This window comes from Toxorhynchites rutilus, chromosome 3 (genome assembly GCF_029784135.1).
Source record: "Toxorhynchites rutilus septentrionalis strain SRP chromosome 3, ASM2978413v1, whole genome shotgun sequence".
Classification (NCBI taxonomy): Eukaryota; Metazoa; Arthropoda; class Insecta; order Diptera; family Culicidae; genus Toxorhynchites; species Toxorhynchites rutilus.
In genome coordinates, this window is record NC_073746.1 from 92433048 (window position 1) to 92452787 (window position 19740).

Sequence of the window (19740 nt, forward strand, 5' to 3'; positions counted from 1 at the left end):
TGATGTATCCTCTTTCCAACTTTTATAAGACCAGGTGATGATCTTGCTGCTTTGTGTAATTGTAGGTATTGGTGACTACCATACACTGCATGATTTCATATGTGTATGTGCAAGTGCTGAGCGTAAACCAAAGGTTTTGTATTTTTCAAGTGTCAAGTTTCTATAATACCAGTTACATTTTCCGTTGTTTTGGTTGTTTTGATCAATAAACCTGGAAAATGTCGAAGGGAAAAGTGCTCACGGAGAGAACAAAGACAAATCGATGCATTTCACCAAGAAAATGTTGATATCAGAGAAATTGCTCGTCGGATTGTTCGATCCCATCCAGTAGTGCTCAATTATTTGGCGAATCCTCAAGGATACGATAAGAAGAGAAGAGTTCCATGTAAATTGAAGCTCTCTGACCGGGATAAGCGGGAAATAGTTAGTACAGCTTCGAATATCTCAAAATCGCTCATGCAAATAAAGCAATATTTCATCTTCTCAACTACTCGGGTGACAATTCGTCATATTTTGGTGGAGGCTCGTGCATGGTTTGGGTGGGATTCTGTGCAACCGAAAAGCTCAAGATAGCTTTCACATCATTCAAGGATTACACACATGTTCTGGAATCCTCTCTTCTACCGTTTTTACGTGGATATCGTCACAAAAAATTCACATTCTAGCAAAACAATGCTACTCTTCCAGCAAGTAAACTAAGCAATGGATTAAGGACCAAAAACTTAATTTTTTGGACTGGCCGGCTTGCTCTCCAGACTTGAATCCTGTTGAAAATTTTAGGTGGGATCCTTGTACGCAGAATCAACACTCATGGAAAACTGTACACCACGATTGAAGAGCTCAAGGTCGCAATTTCTAAAAAATGGAAAAATGTCGAGAATTCCGTTCGGCAGAATTTGGTAAATAGTATTCCAACACGAATTTTCAAGGTTCTTAGTCGAAATGACAAGGTTGCCAATTATTGACATGTAAATAATCAGCCGATCGTTCTGAATTTTTCATTGATAACACTCATGATTTTTAAAGTGGTCTTATAGAATCTGGATAGCTGAAATTATCATATTTAAGCAAAATAAATAAACAAACAACGAACGAAATTGACGTTAAATATACTTTATTCTAAGCATTCAACAATGAATGAATGTATCTTGTTGAAATTCTAACTGTTTGTGTAGCAACGAAATAGAATCAGGATGGTCTTATAGAAGTTGGACTGAGTGTGGATGGTGGACTGGATTAGTAAGATCGCTGTTATTCTACAACTATTTCCGACCTTGTGACCCAAACAATCGTGTTCACATTTAGTTGGCTGTTGTTTCCATTTGAAAATACTATTTTAGTATATATATATATATATATATATATATATATATATATATATATATATATATATATATATATATATATATATTTATTTTTTTTAATGTGACAGTGGGAGTGTTCAGTGAATTTTTGTACAATAATGTCGAGAAAATCGAAATAAAAGCAGTTACGACCTATCACCTGCAATGTTATTTTTGTTTTTTTCCCATTTATTTATTTAAGGCTCATCAGCATTTTAGCTGTAACAGAGCCGAATTTTAATCGTGTATATGTCACATGGTTATCATATATCTATAACTAGCACATTACACAATTGCCATTCGCCAGTATTCCTTCTATACCATTACATATGGTACATTCACACAGTAGCCATTTAGGCGTAAGAGTATTCTTTCTGTTCTTCCATTATCCAGTTTGGCCACCGGACAGCGGAGACAGTTGAATGATCATTGTTGAGTTATTTATAGAACAACAGCCCGATGTGTCTTGCAGAGCAGAGCAGTTGTATGGATGAATCGATCTTACTTCGACCGTGGATCGATCTCCATCGCTGATGATTGTTGCGTGGACGTAGATATTCTGTAACAACACAAAGATGGTCAATGAGGGTCCTGAGTTTTGAACTCACGATCGATCGCTTACTAAGCGAACGCGCAACCAATGTGGCTACGGAGACCCCCTCCTGCAATGTTTTTCACATGGATATTTTCGACGAAGCAACGAAGGTGAAAAGGTTATTTTAAATATATTTCTATATTACTGTGACAGAAATAATAATTCATGGATATGGATCCACCCTATCAGTTCAATTATTACAACCCGTTTGAAGGATATTGAGTAACAAACAGCTTTTTTCAGGACAACCATTTAGAGTATTCAAAGAGAACTTAATTCAAAAGCAATTGGGTTCAATAATCACCAATCCTACATCATGCTCCCGTCCATGTTTCTAGGCACAGACCCCTCTTGTTTTTTGACGTAGGACTATGTCCAACCGGAATATATGGGAGAGAAAATGAAAATCTAAATACAGAAAATGCAGCAGAAAATGAAAGATTTTGAGTGCTTATAACTTGAACATTTGTGAATAGATCGGAAAGATTTTTGCATCAATTGACAGGAAATATGTCTACGCATCTATCACAATTAATAAAATGTTATTTTGACATTAGCTAAAATTCTTTACTTACAAAGCAAATATGTTGAATTCAATTGAATTTAAAAATTGTTTCATTCAATCAATAGTTGAATCAATGCAAACAAATGATTACTAAGCCAACGATAGTCCCATTTTTTAAGTTTAATGACAAATGAAAGAAACGACATGTATGTCAAATCGAAGGAATGCATACAATTGTGCAATCAACAATTCAATCAATTTCAACTCGAACGCCTGGTAAGACTTCTATTGTTTGGTTTGACGAACACCCCTTCTTTCATTTCGCTTCCGAAAGGCCTTGCCGACCATTCGAAGCATTCTAGGGAATGATTTCGCAGATTACTACACTAAACCTAACTTTATGTTCAGAGATGTTAGAAAAACTATATGGGGATGCACCATAGTTTCTTGGCTGCCAACTCTCCTTGGTACTGAGATAGAAAACACAGACAATCGGTATATCTAGCTGCGAAGAACCGATTCGTTGTTTTTGAAGGTTTCTGGGATGACCTACATGGATGGCACCATAGAAATCGTCATTAAGCGGTAAAACGGCCTCGAGACTTCTTTTTTAAACTAAATGAAAAGATGCTTAGCGCAAAGCCATACCACAGGATTAAAATACTTTTTAGAGATGATTTTTCTGACGTAGAACTACGTCTTTCAGGAAGGGTGCCAAATCAGAAAACAGGTCACGTTTTTATGAAATAAAGTTAACGTTAGTAACTATTTTCACTGTAAACGAATTCTCATGATTTGCATACCAATCGAGTCGGATTTGTTTGATATGCTATACATTACAATTCGCTAAAATTAAACCGTTTAGAGTTAAATTTCATGAAAACTGGAAGAACTTCTTATTTTTCCCATACATTTGTTCTTCCGATTTGTGTGCTAACCTTACCCGTATTTAGAATGATTATAACTCGAACATTCCTTAACAGATCGGAAAGATGTTTGCATCAATTGATAGGAAAAATTTCTACGCGTCACAATTAATAAAATGTTATTTTTCATGAAATGAACAATTGAATAACTGTAAAATGTCAAGCGCTATCGAAATGCCCTAACTGCCAAGTTTTGATTGGCCCGATTTACGTTTGCCCCAACACAGACGTCAAAATCGATGTTCCTGGGGGAATCCGCTTTGTCAAAACATGCAAGTCGGGGGTATTTTTTGGTGTTGAGTGCTTTTGTACTCGCTTGTCGCGTTGTGCAGACCGTAATATGTTTCCCTAAAACGTACTTTTAAACTGAGAAGCCAGGGAAAATCGTCATTTCAGATACTAGAGATGAATGAACTTTCACGGTTCGAGAACTACGTAAACATGAGATGTGCAATAATTTCAAAGGGAAATGTAAAATACAATGATAGTTTGACAATTCTTCCGTTCACATATTTAGGTAGTACTAGGCATCATATTAAACGTAAGAGGACGTTCATCAAATTTATCAGTAACGAAAAACATAATCTATTACAAAAATTTCGAGGCATTCTAAAATAATATTCATTATGGTAAACAAGTGGATTGCATAATATAATTGCGTAGTTTTACGTCGAAAATATGCGGTCGTGTCCTAGATACAACCCCTTACAATTTTTCTTATCCTTTACCAAGGAGGTCCTCAACGCACCGTAAGTACACCAGAGTGACAATTAATTTATGGGAAAAAAGTGACATTCAAATTTTTGACCGGACCTCCTGTAAAATGATGATTCCCGCAAAAAAATACCTTAGGCAAAATTTCAGCTCAAACGTAATTCATTTACTAGTGTCGCAAAGACGTCGAAGTCCAAGTTTCACCGAAAAAGACCGAAAAATCATCGAAGGCTCATTTTTTTGCCAAAATAGTTTTTTTTTCAGAGTCCCAAAAATAAATTTAAAAAAATAGAGATAACAGTAAATCTCGACGTTTCATGAAACCCACTTTATATACGACTTAGAACATAGAAGTTGTACGATTTAATGTTTGCTGGGTTTTTATATCGTGAGCGGCGAGTAAAATAAGAAAAAAACCTACCTACCTTAATCGTTACATTGTGTTTTTCTTGTACTATTTACATATATTTTATGTATTATTCTATCTAATTGTGTATATGGAATCAAAATCCATCCATTAATTGACGAGATCTTAACGTTCAACATCTATATACTTTCCATCCAAACACTGAAACAGGAATATTGAAATATATTGGAAGGGTAGACGTAGCCCTACGTCAACAAATTGGTGTACTGTGTTATAATCGGTTGGGAGTGATCTCTGTTGCACCTCGAGCACAAGAGTTCAGCAGTTGATTTCGATGCTGATTCATTAGTTTCAATATATAGTGATTAAAAAACAAATTTGTATAGGGATTTGGCCTAGAAGTGATATACCTTCATCCTTTCCATCATACAATCGATGCTCTGTATAGCAAATTCTAAAGCTGTTGGTGAACTATCGCTAAACAAGCTTGTAAAATGATTTGGCACAACAACTTATAGCAAAAAAAAATTCTACAAAATAATACTAGTCCCATAACGAGTGATTCGTTTATTTCATCGCTTTTCCAACATTTCGCTGGAATATTCTTTCATACTTTGTATGGTCTGAAGGTGAGTACTGGTTGCAGCCGTTCAGATTCGGAAAAAAATGGTGAACAGATTCATTGTTTGAGTGAAATATTGGATTGGGGAATAAGTTCGTAGTGTTGCTTTTATGTGAACACAAAAAAAAACAATAATTATATCAATAAGTGAATCAATTATATATTCGTCGCAGCTAATTTTTTTCGCAAATTCACGAGTGGTTTGGCGACCGTTCTCCTTAAAAAGTGATTTCATACGTATTTCAACGAATTCAGAAGGGGCGTGTCATCGACCTTCTCGATACACGTCGTAAATGCTAAAACTACTGAGTCAATCGAATATCGCAATACCGTACTATCAGTTTCGCTCTATCTCAAGGGACGAAGAGATTTGTCATATATGAATATTAGTATACAGCCATTCCATGCAAAGCAGATATAGTGGTTCTCAGATCTTCGTGGAAATTGGTAGATTTGTTATTAGACTCGCATTTTGTTTATTTTTTTCATTGGGGTGCCCACTTCCAATTTAGGGTGGTTCGAAAATTCAATTTTTCCTCTTTTTTTTTCTCCCAAAAATGCCTTTTTTCGAAAATTAATAACTTTAAACCACTAAACCGATTGAGATGATCAATATATCAAATTAAAGCATATTAGCGAAACCATGAAAACTATGAAAAACAATTACAATCAATAATTACGAAAACAAAATCCGACTTTTTCTCAAACAAGACTAGCCTATTGGCTTTAATTTGATACGTCGATCATCTGACCTTTTTAATTTTGAAAAATCATAACTCAAGAACAAAAAAAAACACCTCTCTGATTTTTGGATATGTTATTTAAAAAAAACCTCAAATTCAAGAAAAAATATTTAAAAATATGGTACCGTTGGTCTCGTGACCATGTAAGCTATAGAAAATAAATACAATCAATAATTACGGGAAAAAAATCAATTTTTTTAGGAAGCGTAGTATTTTTTTCCTAAAAGGACTAGTTCAATGGCTTTAATTTGTTATGTTGATCTTCAAATTAGTTCAATAGTTCAAAAGCTATGAATCAAAAGTAAAAAAAAGTCATTTTTGGAAAAAGAGAGAAAAATTGAATTTTCGGTACCACCCTAAAATGGAAATTGGCACCCCAATGAAAAAAAATAAAAAAAACGGGTCTAATATTCTGCGAAAAGGAGCAAAATAGCCACATTCCATGAATATCTGAGAACCATTTCCATTCTAATGAACCAATTCCATTCTAATGAACCCGTTGTTCAATTATACGTTAATTTGTTACATTTTTTTCGATTCATTATGTGTTAGGATTCGCTACGTTTTCTCATTATCAACACACAAAATTCCGATTTCATAATTTATGATTTATATTTTCTTAATGTGACGCGTTAAAATTTAGTTATTTTCAAAAAAGGAATGACGCCAATTTATACCGGCTGATAACGATGGCTAGTGCAGAAGCATCAACTTCAACATAACGACGCTACCAATCCACCAGAACAAATTCCTCAGCAAACAACACTTACATACATCAAACTTCAAAACCCTTCAAAATCCACCAGCCCATGAAATTGTGATTCCCTGACGTGGCACTTTCTTAATTCTAGTTCCTATTTTTCGCTCGGAGGTGCACTGCTGCAGTTATCGATCCTTCGGTAATCTTCGGGAAACACATTATGAACACTGGTCACAGCCACCCCACTCACCGATTCAGTGATGCTTGAAAAACTCCGATATGTCCCTGGAGAACTGAGCGACGTCTCGTCCTCTCCCTCGCCCTATTGGCCCCACCAGAGGAAACAGCACTGTGAGGAATAATCGAAAACGAATATTATAAGATGACATAAAATATAACACCCACCATCTCCTCCAGGTTGCCACGCCGCCCGCAGCGTCGCAAAACTGCACAGCAGCCACACTGCGTATAAATATATAGAAATGTCAGTCACACTCGATCGAGAGGATGATTGAAATGTTTGCTGCTTTCACGTGAAATAAAACTTCAATCTTCGATGGGTGGTTGAGTTTTTGGAATGTGAATCCCGAGAAACGGCACCGAGGGACATTTGCTTGACTGATGTTCGAGCAAGTTCCTACGGTGATTTGAGAATTTCACTGGTTCCGAACCGATTTTGTTTCAAAATGGAGCAAGTTCACAAACGTCGGAATCGTCACCCAGGAGTACTCATTCATCCATCGTTCAATTTTGTGCCTCTCGATTCCGCTAAACGTGTACAAGGGCCCGATGTTTAATCCCCGAATCATTCCGCAAGTAGCGTAGCGTTGTATGAAAGCAAGACGGGATATCACTTTACCTTGTGGAAGCTGCTGGTGCTTATGCTCGACACCGCTTCTGGAGCGGAAGATTGACATGGAGATGATGACGGACGAAGATTCGAATGAGGATGATAATGCTGCTGCTGTTGTTGTTGTTGTTGTTGGCACCTATTTTCGATAGCGAAGTGAAGCTGGAAGTGTGAATATGAGCCTGTGACAGGATACACGTCGGAAGTCAGGACATCATCTACTTGCGATCGTTGGGGCGGCAAATCGGATTTTTTTCTCTCTCCTCAAGCGGATTGACTTTGAGTCCATCCAATTTGAAAAGAAGCATAGGTTAGTTCAAGCTGTTATCGATTTTTTGTTGTCGTTGACATAGCGACAAACATATTACGCGGGAAAAGGCCTCGGAACTGTGGATTTTTTCTTCTTTTATATTGCTGTCAGATGCTGTCAGATTAAATTTATGAATCCATATCGTGTGGTAGTGTTAAAAGAACTTAACTACAAAATATTGTTTTTAACATTGTTGATGAAGAATATGAATCATGTCCGTTACATCGGTGGCAAAGTACACCAACACACCTTTCTAATATGTTGGATGAAGATTGTTCAAAAGGATTTCACAATGATATCGAACCAGCAATTTCATTAAGCAAAACTATTCCTTCAGATGGAATGTTTTATTTCTTCTTCGTTTGCGGACATTCGATGACATCGTTATGATGTTGTTTCAGGAGTATTCCCAACGATTCTCCAACCAAATCGATTTCCATACTGATGAACGACCTCATGGAATTCTCACATTTCCTAACGTTCGAAGCTGGGCTACGGTTAGTATTTTGAATTTTGAATTTTCGGGAGAGGTACTCCACAATCGTATTTTGGGAAGAATATCTCTCCAATGTTTACATTCTTCTGATCTAATCGATACCCTATTTTTACGACGATTTGCCTTATTGTTTTTATTTATTTCTCTTCTTCTTCTAAGATACGTTTTACTGGAGTCATGGAGACGGACATGTTTTTTTTATTAATTCGTTTATTTTTACAGGGTCAATTACATAAGTTTAAAGGAGCCGAATTCTTAACTAAACATATTAACTATATCTATATATCTATGAACAATTTTCCTTAAATCTATTGTAAATAAGGTAGAATACCGATTACTCGCGGTAGACTCGAGTTTAGAAGGGTGACATATTTTTATCAGGAATAGGATGGGATATAAGGATATGTTGACAATGTTCACACTCACACTCTCACTCACACTCAACTCTTAAACCTACCTTATAGCTACTATGTATTTACATTTCAACTTATTCTATTGTTAGTAAGAAGAGAACCGATTGCTCGCGAAGGAAGAAAAGGAGGGGATAAGGGTATAAGGACAATCACACACGATGATCGATAGCTTTAAGGAAAACATATTTTTGGGACATGTAATCAAGATCTAACCGAGCCAACACATCTCTCACCGGCACATTGGGCTGTCTTTCTCGGGCCCGAAGGGAGTTTTCTAAATTCGATCTGGCGACAAGATACAACTCGCACGACCAAACAACGTGTTCAATGTCGTGATAACCTTTGCCACAAACGCAGAGATTGCTGCTGGCAAGATTAAAGCGGAAGAGTAGTGCATCTAACGAACAGTGATTGGACATGAGTCGGGAGTGACGGACATGTTTTGTATCATCGATATTGGGAAACCAACAAAAGATTTTTTTTAAGAAAAGATGAAAGCGGTAAGTTTTACATCGTTTGCCATAGTTATGTTTGTTTACTTCTTTTATAGGCTCGAAAACGGCACAAACCATCGAAAGGAATTAAACTCGAGGAAATAAACTGTCGTAATGTATTCATTTAGATGAAAAACTTTTCATTTAAAATTTTTATGTTAAAGGTGTGTTAATTTCACCTGAAATTCCATTATTCATATAATGTCAAATGAGAAAAATTACATATATGATCAATCGAATGAATCATCTAAAACATCTAAAACGTCAACCGGGCAATTTTAAGGTATCGTGGTACTTTTCTGTAGGTGACCGTAAGCAATCCTCACGTTTAGAGTTTTCCGGAAATTTCCCATTGTCATGTTTTGTTCGAATATGTTTGGTTGAAATATGTGCATTATTTTTATGGGACACCCTCTCCTTCCAGAGGAGGAAGGGGTGTCGAACCACCATAGAAACGTTTCGTGCCCCCTAAAACGCCCATATGCCAAATATGGCTCACTTTGCTTGATTAGTTCTCGAGTTATGCAGAAATTTGTGTTTCATTTGTATGGGAGCCGCCTTTAGAGAGGGGGAAGAAGCGTCGAACTACCATAGAAACGTTTATCGATCCCCAAATCCTCTATATTCTGAGTTTGATTCGATTTGTTTGATTAGTTCTCGAGTTGTTCAGCACCCTTCCCCCCTCTTTAGAGAGGGTAAAGGAGTGTCAAACCACCATAAAAACATTTATTGCTCCCTAAAACCTCCATATGCCAATTTTGGTTCCATTCGCTTCATTAGTTCTCGAGTTATGCAGATATTGCTTTATTTATACGGCAGCTCCCCCTTAGAGAGGGGGTGGAGTGTCTAACCACCGTGAAAACATTAATTGCACCCTATGACCTCCACATGCCATGGCGAATATGGCGAATTTCTTGCTTGGTGGACTCCATCTTTGACGCGCTATAACCTAAGACTGAAAAGGACAATCACAACACTGTCAAAACGACACTTGTAGCACAGATTGTCGTCTTTAAATAGCCGTATAGTATGACCCGATGCGATAAGTACAACACAAGATATGTTTAAGTGTTGCCATATATTGACAATATACGACATTTCTTTTTCCCCAACCCAATATATATAGATACACATCTCAAGTTTGCGTTCATTGTGTCGCTGTAAACCAGATTTCGAAACTTAGTTTTGATGAGGTTAAAACCAGAGAAAAACAATTGACGATTTTAGGTGAGTGAGCCATAGTAAGAATACCAAGAACGAGGTTCTTGTACACTAATCCAGCACGTACTCGTTTTATGTAACAGTTTTTGACATTCGGAGCATTTTCACTTTTGGGAAACGGAATTTGTCCTCCAGCTCCTGCAAATCTCCATCTTTAAAACATACGAACAATTCGAACACTGCATTGATGGTTATTCGATTTGAAAAAGTTTTTAGAATATCGCAGCAGCCCTGAAGGTAAACTTTTTAAAATCGAATCTTATTCTCATCTGCCTCACCTGCTTCACGAAAAAAAACTGATACATCAGGTAACACTTATCGTAACTGGTTCATGAACTTCATGGACACATGGTTATGACGATGAAGCCAAAGCTGTGGGAACCAAGAAAAAAAGGACCCTATGTTTGATAAAGTTTCACTGTGTCACTCACTGTTTTCTTCAATTGTTGTTAGGTTGTGTACCATAGGTGCCTCCACAAACTGCAGACTTTATGTCGGCCGATAGTTTTGTCATGTTGCATCGAGCAAGAGGTATGAATTGTTTTGCTCGATCCTCGATTTTGGGTTTCATAGTTCGTGTTAAAATTGCGAACAAATTTGGCAAGCATTATACGCAATGAAATATGCGTTTGTTGTTTGAGTCCCCTATTATGACTGTTGGATATGTTTGAATATATTTGAGAGTCGATTCTGCCCATGTCACGTTGCATCGAGAGCTATAAAAAGATTCTGTTCTGTTTGGTTTCAATTTTCAATTACAATTTTGAATCTAGCCAGCCACTAGTCGGTGGTGATGGTGTCAAAAATAGCCTTTCTCAACGCTGAGAGTTTGGACTAAGTTCTGATTGGGCCTTTTTCAAGGCTAGAGGCGAATGAATTGCAAAAATGCTATTTTTATCTATAATATATTTCTGCAGTCATAGATTTATTTGACTTAGGCTTATATTTATGTAAATCTTAACTATTTAGATTTGTGTTAGAAAATGATACATGATGACTCTTTGTCTTTTTCTGCAAAATTGAATAAACAAAAGAAAAGGGTAGCAATGGCTTTAATGGTTTTTTTGTGTACATTTTTGAACAGAACGTGGTACTGGATTCTAACACATTATCTCATCTAATCCTTTAAGGGATACAAATTCATACAGGAAACGGCTTTTTCAGGGCTTCTGTTTGATGTATCAAAAGAGAAAAATTACTTATTTTGAAAAATAAAAAACATAATTCATTTACTACCACACACAATCACAGTCCTATGTCAAGATCCCGTCTGTGCCTCTAGGCTCAGATCCATCAACTTTTTTCATTTTCCACAAAAGAAAAAATAAAATGTTTAAAATGATTTCAATAATTTTTTTACAACATTTCTGCAAGAATCATATAAACCTTTTTCAGTTCTCGGTCACGCCAATTTGAATGTAATACAAAAATAGTTTTGAGAAAATCTCGTTTTCCAATTGAGGCACATCAAAATTCAATAATGGTAGTAAATTGAAGATAAGTTACCATTTCCAGCGACGAAGTGGAATGTCATATGATGAAAGCCGCCCTTTGTGGTCCTAGACGAGATGCCACCTCTGTTCTGTATGGATGGAATAAAGAAAAAAAAACTCATTAATGCAATTTAAGATAATTATCATTATCATTATCAATGCGAATTACAATTGGACTAACATCACCTAATATGATATGTAAAGCAAATGGGAATTCACTTTTTCGAATATAGATCATTTTTCCATTTTTCTCACCGCATTGTGTGAAAATGAACACAACAAAACAGACAGCTCAAATCGGACGATCCGTTCTCGAGCGGTAACAAATATTGTTTTTTTATTTTTGAAAATTTAAATAAAACCTTTTATATTTTAATTCATTTGACCATAACCGCTACCATATACAATTTTACACTTACACTTATGCTAAATGTCTCACAATGCATGATCGATCATTGATATGAAATTTCACGAAGCAACCAACATTATAGTTCCAAGCAATATAAAAATTTGTTTTGTTTTGTTTTGTTCACGAAGATTTTAAATCTTACGATTCATCGTCTCCGACTTGCATATATTTGCAACACCGATTTCCTTGGTTAGGAAATCTCTGTTAGAAAACACATTTCAGTGGGAACAAAGCTCCTCCTACTTTAATGTATTTGCAATGCCGATTTCTCCAGGCACTTTGGTTTTAAAACCTGTAGTTTCATGAAATATATCCAATATATTTTATTCTTTTTCACTGTAAAATATTGTTATGGAGTGCCCAAAATTATTGATGCAAAACTCTCGTAAATCTATCATAAAATACTGAGTGATAATCATGAATACAAGAGGAATCTTGTATTTTCAATTTCGACCAATCAGAACGAGGTATTTCCGTTTAGAGATTTTCGATTGTTTGATAGTTAGTTTCATATAATATATTATTTTATTCATTGTAATGGAGTTCTCAAATCGTTTGATGCAAAAATCTCGTAGATCTGGAAATAACTGAGCAATAATTGTAAGTGCATAAGCCGCCGCTTGTGTCGTCAATTTCGACCAATCAGAACTGGGTATTTCCGTTAGGATAGGTGAGATTTTTCAATAGTTCGATAGTTAGTTTCATGACATATATTATTTTATTCAATTAAAATATTTGTTTGGAGTGCCGAAATTGATTGACGCGTTCCCAGTGGAACACTTTTGCCTTCTCAACGTTGGTATTACTTGCGTCAATTTTATTAGTAGTACTTAGATGAGATTTTTATGCCGAATAATACGCCTTGAATGTATCAGCTCTAGAATACGCGTGACCACAGTGCAAGTTGGAAGAAATTTCTTTGACGAAAAATGCCCCGGCCATAATGGGAATTGAACCCGAACTCCCGGCGCACAAAAATCACATCAATCCATCATGAAATGACTGTGCAATAAGCTTTCGAAATTGGACATTTTTCATGATGTGATCGATTTTTGTTTTTCAATTTGTACCCCCAATACATTCCTGAAAGACGTAATCCAACGTCAAAAAATTTTTGTTATTCATTTTTTATGCAAGTATTTTTCGTTTTTGGAATATTAAGAAGAATTTGATTTTTGAATCATCCCCTTAAAGTCTGCAAACACCTTTCTCATAAGAAAAAAATTAATTTATCCAGAATTTCTCAGGAAGTGATAGAGGATCATATTTGATGAAAAAATCCTTCTACGCATATGCTCGAATATCAGAAATGACTGAGTTATAGAACTTTTTTTGTTCCGGACTTTGTTTTGTTGCCTAAAACTGGCTCTACATGAAAAAGTACACTACAGAAGACGATTCTGTAGCTTTCATTTGTGTTGACACCGATACCGTCGAGCTGACCACTCTGTCACAACCGGTTCTACCGTTCCAATGATAAGCTATCAACAAGCTATCAACAGCGATGATTGACATATGAGAGCTCTATAAAAAAGATCATAACAAATCAAGACAATAGAAAAACTAACGTGCGTTTAAGTAGTCAGTATTATATTTACATTGTAAGGTTTGAGTGAAATTGGATAAAAACTTATAATCTAGTTCTAAACCTACTTACGAACTAGAGAAGGATCAAAATTTAACCTAAAATTCGACGGTGAATTGAAAGGCCAACCTGTTGAACGGGCCACTGAAATTTTGAAGCAGTTGAATAAAACTCGCTACAGGAATCAGTGCGTTGCCTTTCTTTGCTGTCGTAACAATTTGAAAGAAGAGAAAATTTAGTACAAGATTTTGTAGTGAAATATCTAAATTTGTGGATTTAAATAACATTTTGAAAGTGGAAACTTAAAAGTTAGTAATTTTTGATGTGATATTTTTAATTTTACCCTAAAAATTTATTTTGAAATTGATTATTTCTATCAGTTGAATTAAAGCTATTTAACCGCTCTACAATTTGTTCTTTGATACACAACTTCTATTTTTCTTAATTTCGCTGCAATATCGATAAAAACTATTCCTGGTGAAAATTCAAGCAAAATCTTCAAAAATCAGGATTGTTACTCCACTGTAATTATAATAGCCACTTAAATTTCACCTTAACGTTCAAAGGTTACATTTGTTCTTGAAATAAGTCATATTCAAAATTTAAAAAATCAAACTGTATATAATCGAGTCCGACCTGTATATTTAATTCAATTGAATTCTCGAAAATTGTGTCATTCGATCAATAATTTAATCAATACAAACAAATGCTACTGAGCCAATGGTAGTCCTACATCAGTCTTGCGGTTATATCATAGATATAACCCATACATTTTTTAAAAGTGAAATTTAAGCACTACGGGTATTCGAATCGAGTTTTCTTGAGGTTGTTTAGCATACCCATGCTTCTATTTCTTGTGATCGTTTCAGCTTTTTGGAATATAATTCTCGTGGGCCCAAAAGTCACATTAATTAATGTGTGCAAGTAGTAAGTTTTATCCTGAATTGTAAGTCTTATTGAACGGTTCCTAGACAGCTAGAAATCATCCGCATTACTACATGTGTGTAGCACTTTCAGCAACCACCATCTCCAGCCCCAACATTCGTTCTCTCTATCTCACTCTCGTCCAGTCTGCAGTCAAGTTGAAATCGGTTCCATAATTATTTAATCAAACAGATTTATGTTTATTGATCGAATTGAAATGTATTTTATTTGTATAGCAATTTTAATGCCCGTACGGTTGTGCGCCTCTGTAGTGGTGAGTGTATGTAGCCCTCTCTCTCTCTCTCTTTCAGTCTGATTGATGCATTACAATAATTATTTGCAATTCCGATGGCAGTTCGGCTGGCAAGGGTTTTCGATTCCGAGCGCATTCGTGGTGCTGCTGTTGGTGGTGGGAAGCTTGGGAGGAAGCATTGCATTGCAATCGAATATCGCTACCCTGCCACCCTGCCTGCTGGTTCCCCCGAGTGTGAGCGAACTCTCGGATTCACCCCGGGCCATCAACATCATCATCCGTTCCGTGGCCCGTCACAGGAGACATACACAATCGACATGGTCAATGAGTGCGGAATTGAGATTGAGGCCATCGAGCTGGGGGAGTTCCTCGGGAAAAGGGTACTTTGGCTCGGTTGGAAATGTGTCTGTCTCTCTGTGCGTGTGTGTTTGTGTCCAGCTGATGATTGTTATGGACTGAAATTGGTTTAAATCCATTTTCATGCTTGGTGAAGTGATCATGTAATTGAGGCCGGCGAGTAGAAGTGGACGCGGGGGTGGGTGAAGTGGGTGGTTTTCGTGTAAGCGGAGGAAGATTGAAGTTGATGCAGATTTACTGATGGATTTTATTGCTCTTTGTCGGGTGGATAACTCACTCACTCGTTCGTCCATTCTGGTTTTACGTCAATGTAAATTGCATATACAAGCAGCATCGATTGGTGGTCGCTGGGTCGGCAGAGGGGGGAGGGGAGAGGATCGCTGGGCGCTGGGGAGGCGATCAAACTAAGAATCAATCAATCACGTTCGTGCTATGATGGATTGGCAGTGAGGGAATATAGGTTGCAGCGTGTTTTTGCTGCTGGTGATGATGTATAGAACTGGTTCCGAGACAGGTTTTAATGGAACACTTTCAGGGTGAGCCGTTTTGATAGACTGAATGGATCACTTTACTGTAGCTTCTCGTAATAAATATCATCTGTACAGTTACTGTGCTCCGTTGGAAGGTGATTTGTTTCAGCAGATTTCGCGATACTTCGCACTACGCAGATAATCTTATATTTATTTAAATAGTTATCAATCATTTTAGTACGATTTTTCTGTTTAGATTTAGACTGTTCACAGTAAATTATTACACTATTTATTGCCAAGGAAACTGGATTCATCATTCAACTTGCAGCCGAGTGTTTCCATTCTTCAACAGCGGCAAAGAGCACTAAATTTGCATGCATTTTTTTTCTCAAGAAATCAGATGCGAAAACAGTGATGGACTGGGAATACCATCTGGAAAGGAGAGCTTTGTCGTGCTCGATCCACCCGCCGGCACATCCAGCCGGGCCATTCACCCTGGCCGGGAGCGGTCACCGTTTGCAGATTGCCATCCGTCCGGAATGGAAGACCCTTATCAATCAAACAAATCATCACACTTTGGACGTTTTAATGCAAGCTAGCGTTTTTGCATTCGCACAATTGATCAGAAACAGTTCCTCCAGACACACCCAACCACGACGAGTGGAGGAAACCTGAGCTGTCGAGGGCCTCCGCGCGAAGGCGAGGAATCGGATTTGTTGGTTACTTCCGAAGTGAGGGAAGAGCAAATGATGGGGAAGAAATCTCTGATGACGGATTGATTTGCCTTTGTTTTGGTCTACTGCGCGAAGCGTAGATTGCAGAAAGCAGAAGATGCACCGTGAGGGCAAGCATGATCGCAGACAATGAAGAAGCGGCTCATTTTACATAACCCATTAATTATTGAAAACAAACAGCATTACATCGTGACATGCCAACTCTGTGCACGAGCGAATATTTACGACCTGAAACAGAAAGGGATCCTGATGCCGCGGCACTGAGCACGTGTACACCAGAAGTGGGCGTTTGTATGTATGCGTACATTACTCTTTGTGTGTGTGTGTGTGTGTCTATTAACTGGTTCCTGTCGTCCAATTCGCTCTGATGTGCATAAAATATGCAGCGACGTCACATAATCACTATCGGAATCAATAACGTTGTAAATCACATTATAAATTCAAATACATATTATTCGGGGGTTTATTTATTTACTCATCGGGATGAACGCGCTTTTTCGCTAGTGCCCTCCTCCCGAAGCACGGCTTGCGAGCGGCGCACATGGTAGAAAATCGAACCTGTTTGTGGAGAAATGTGTTGCTGTTTAAAAGTTGGAGGGTGGTGTCCGTTATGTCATTGTTTTGTATGTTGATTTCGAATATCTTTGAAAAATTCTATGGAAAAATTCTTTGATGATAATTTAATGAACTTGGGGAGAATCGTTGGATTTGATTATCAGTTATTCCTTGCCTTGTCAAATTTGGTCGATAACGGAAAAAGGATGGTGATAAGTCGTTGGAAATAAAAATGCCAACAAAGAATAAACTTTCTCCGTACCATTACTGGCACATGGTGGGGAGCCCATCCAGAAGATCTTATAATGTTGTATCGAACAACTATTCTCTCAGTGATGAAGTATGGCAGTTTCTGTTTTCAATCAGCTGCCAAAACACACCTCATTAAACTCGAACGAATTCAGTATCTTTGTCTCCGTATTGCGTTGGGATGTATGCCCTCAACGCATACCATGAGTCTCGAGGTTTTGGCAGGCGTACTCCCACTAAAAGATCGCTTCAATTTATTATCTCTTCGGTTTTTAGCACCTCACACAGTCTTCAGTATCCTTGCTCAGTGTATATTGCTGAATTGGCAGTAATACACTAGGCGCTGGACAGCGTCGCCTCACGACCTGTTGAACACTATTACATTGTAACGGATAGTCTTAGCTCTGTCGAAGCTATCCGTTCAGTGAGGCCGGTAAAGCACTCGCCGTACTTCCTTGAGAGAATACGACAAATTTTGAGTGCTTTATCCAGACGCTGCTATGTCATCACCTTTGTTTGGGTCCCTTCACATTGCTCAATTCTGGGTAATGAGAGGGCTGACTCATTAGCAAAGGTGGGTGCGATTGAAGGCGACATTTATCAGCGTCAAATCGCCTTCAATGAATTTTATTCTTTAGTCCGTAAAAATACAATCGCTAACTGGCAACGCAAATGGAACGAAGATGAATTGGGCCGGTGGTTTCACTCGATTATCCCTAAGGTTAGCCTTAAACCATGGTTCAAAAGTCTGGACTTGAGTCGGGACTTTATTCGCACCTTCTCTAGACTCATGTCCAATCACTGTTCGTTAGATGCGCTACTCTTTCGTATTAATCTTGCCGACAGCAATATCTGTGTTTGTGACCAAAGTTACCACGACATCGAACACGTTGTTTGGTCGTGCGAGGGATATGTTGTTGCCAAATCGAATTTAGAAAAATCTCTTCGGGCCAGAGGAAGGCAGCCCAATGTGCCGGTGAGAGATGTGTTGACTCGGCTAGATCTTGATTACATGGTCCAAATATATGTTTTTCTTAAAACTATCGATCTGCGAGTGTGATTGTTCTTAAACCCTTTACCCTTCCTTTTCGTCTTTTGCGAGCTATCGGTTCCCTTCCATTAGGATAAGTTGAATTGGAATACATATTAGATGTAATGATAGTTTTTAAGAATTGAGTGTGAAGTGTGAATGTGAATGTGAATGAGAATGTGAGTATGAGTGTGAACATTGTTACAATCTCCTTACATCCCATCCTTTTCCTAATGAAAATATGTCACCCTTCTAAACTCGAGTCGACCGCGAGTAATCGGTTTCCTATTTTATTAACCATAGAATTAAGGAAACATGTTAATATATGCTAGTAGAAATATAGTTAAGAGTTTGGCTCCTTTAAACTTATGTAACTGAGCCTGTAAAACGGATTAATAAAATAAAAGTCGTTGGAAGGTTCTAAAGTAAAATTAGGTATGGAATAATAATCAATCATAGCTGTTTTTCTGTGGTTTCAGATTGAAGTTGAAGCTTCGGGTCGAAAAATTTTACGTTGAACATTTTGACTAACCGCGTTCGTATATTGCACGATAAGAATTTGAAAACAACTACTGAACAACGATCCAAATACTTTCACTTCGTGCTAATGGTAAATAATTGTTATTATTATCACTCGTTGAATTGCAGTACGAACAATAACAACACTCGAAAGAAAAACAAAACAGAAATTCAAAATGACTGAAGTATGACTTCGTGTTGTATTGGACTATTAGCGTGTCGGAGAAAAGTGGCGTTCGAAGTAACAGTCGGGTGTTTAAAATCCGAATCTGTATATTTGACATTTTTCATATCGGTGATAGAAAAACTAAGAGAATAAATTCTTGAACGATTGTTTTTGCAATTCATTCAATTATTGAAACCCAATAGACTGAATCCATTAGCTCAGCTTATTTTACTGGACATTTTTCAAAAGTTACTCGAGAATTCATACACCAGCAGAAAAGCAAGCAAATGGTTTTTTTACTGTGTAGCTTCTTATACTTTTTCAAATAATTTTTGCAATTTTTTCTGCAAATATATTGTAGTCTTTAAAAAGACCAATTGAATCTTAGTCTTGAGAAAACCGTTGACTGCTCCCAATGACTTTTTGACATGAATGAAATCAAAATAAAACGTATATCGCTGTCTAGAGTTTAACTAAAAGAAGAATCATACCCTGTGATCTAAAAGTACGGGGAAGTTTTGAATAGAACAAAATAGAGTTAAATTTCAAGCAAATTTATTTTATCTCCTTCAAAATATAATCCATCTGAAGCAACACACATGTGCCAATGCTTGACCCAGTCCTCCATGCATCCCTGGTAGGCCGACGAAGGGATGGACGAATTTCAAGCCAACTCGACTAGCTGTTGCCAGTACCA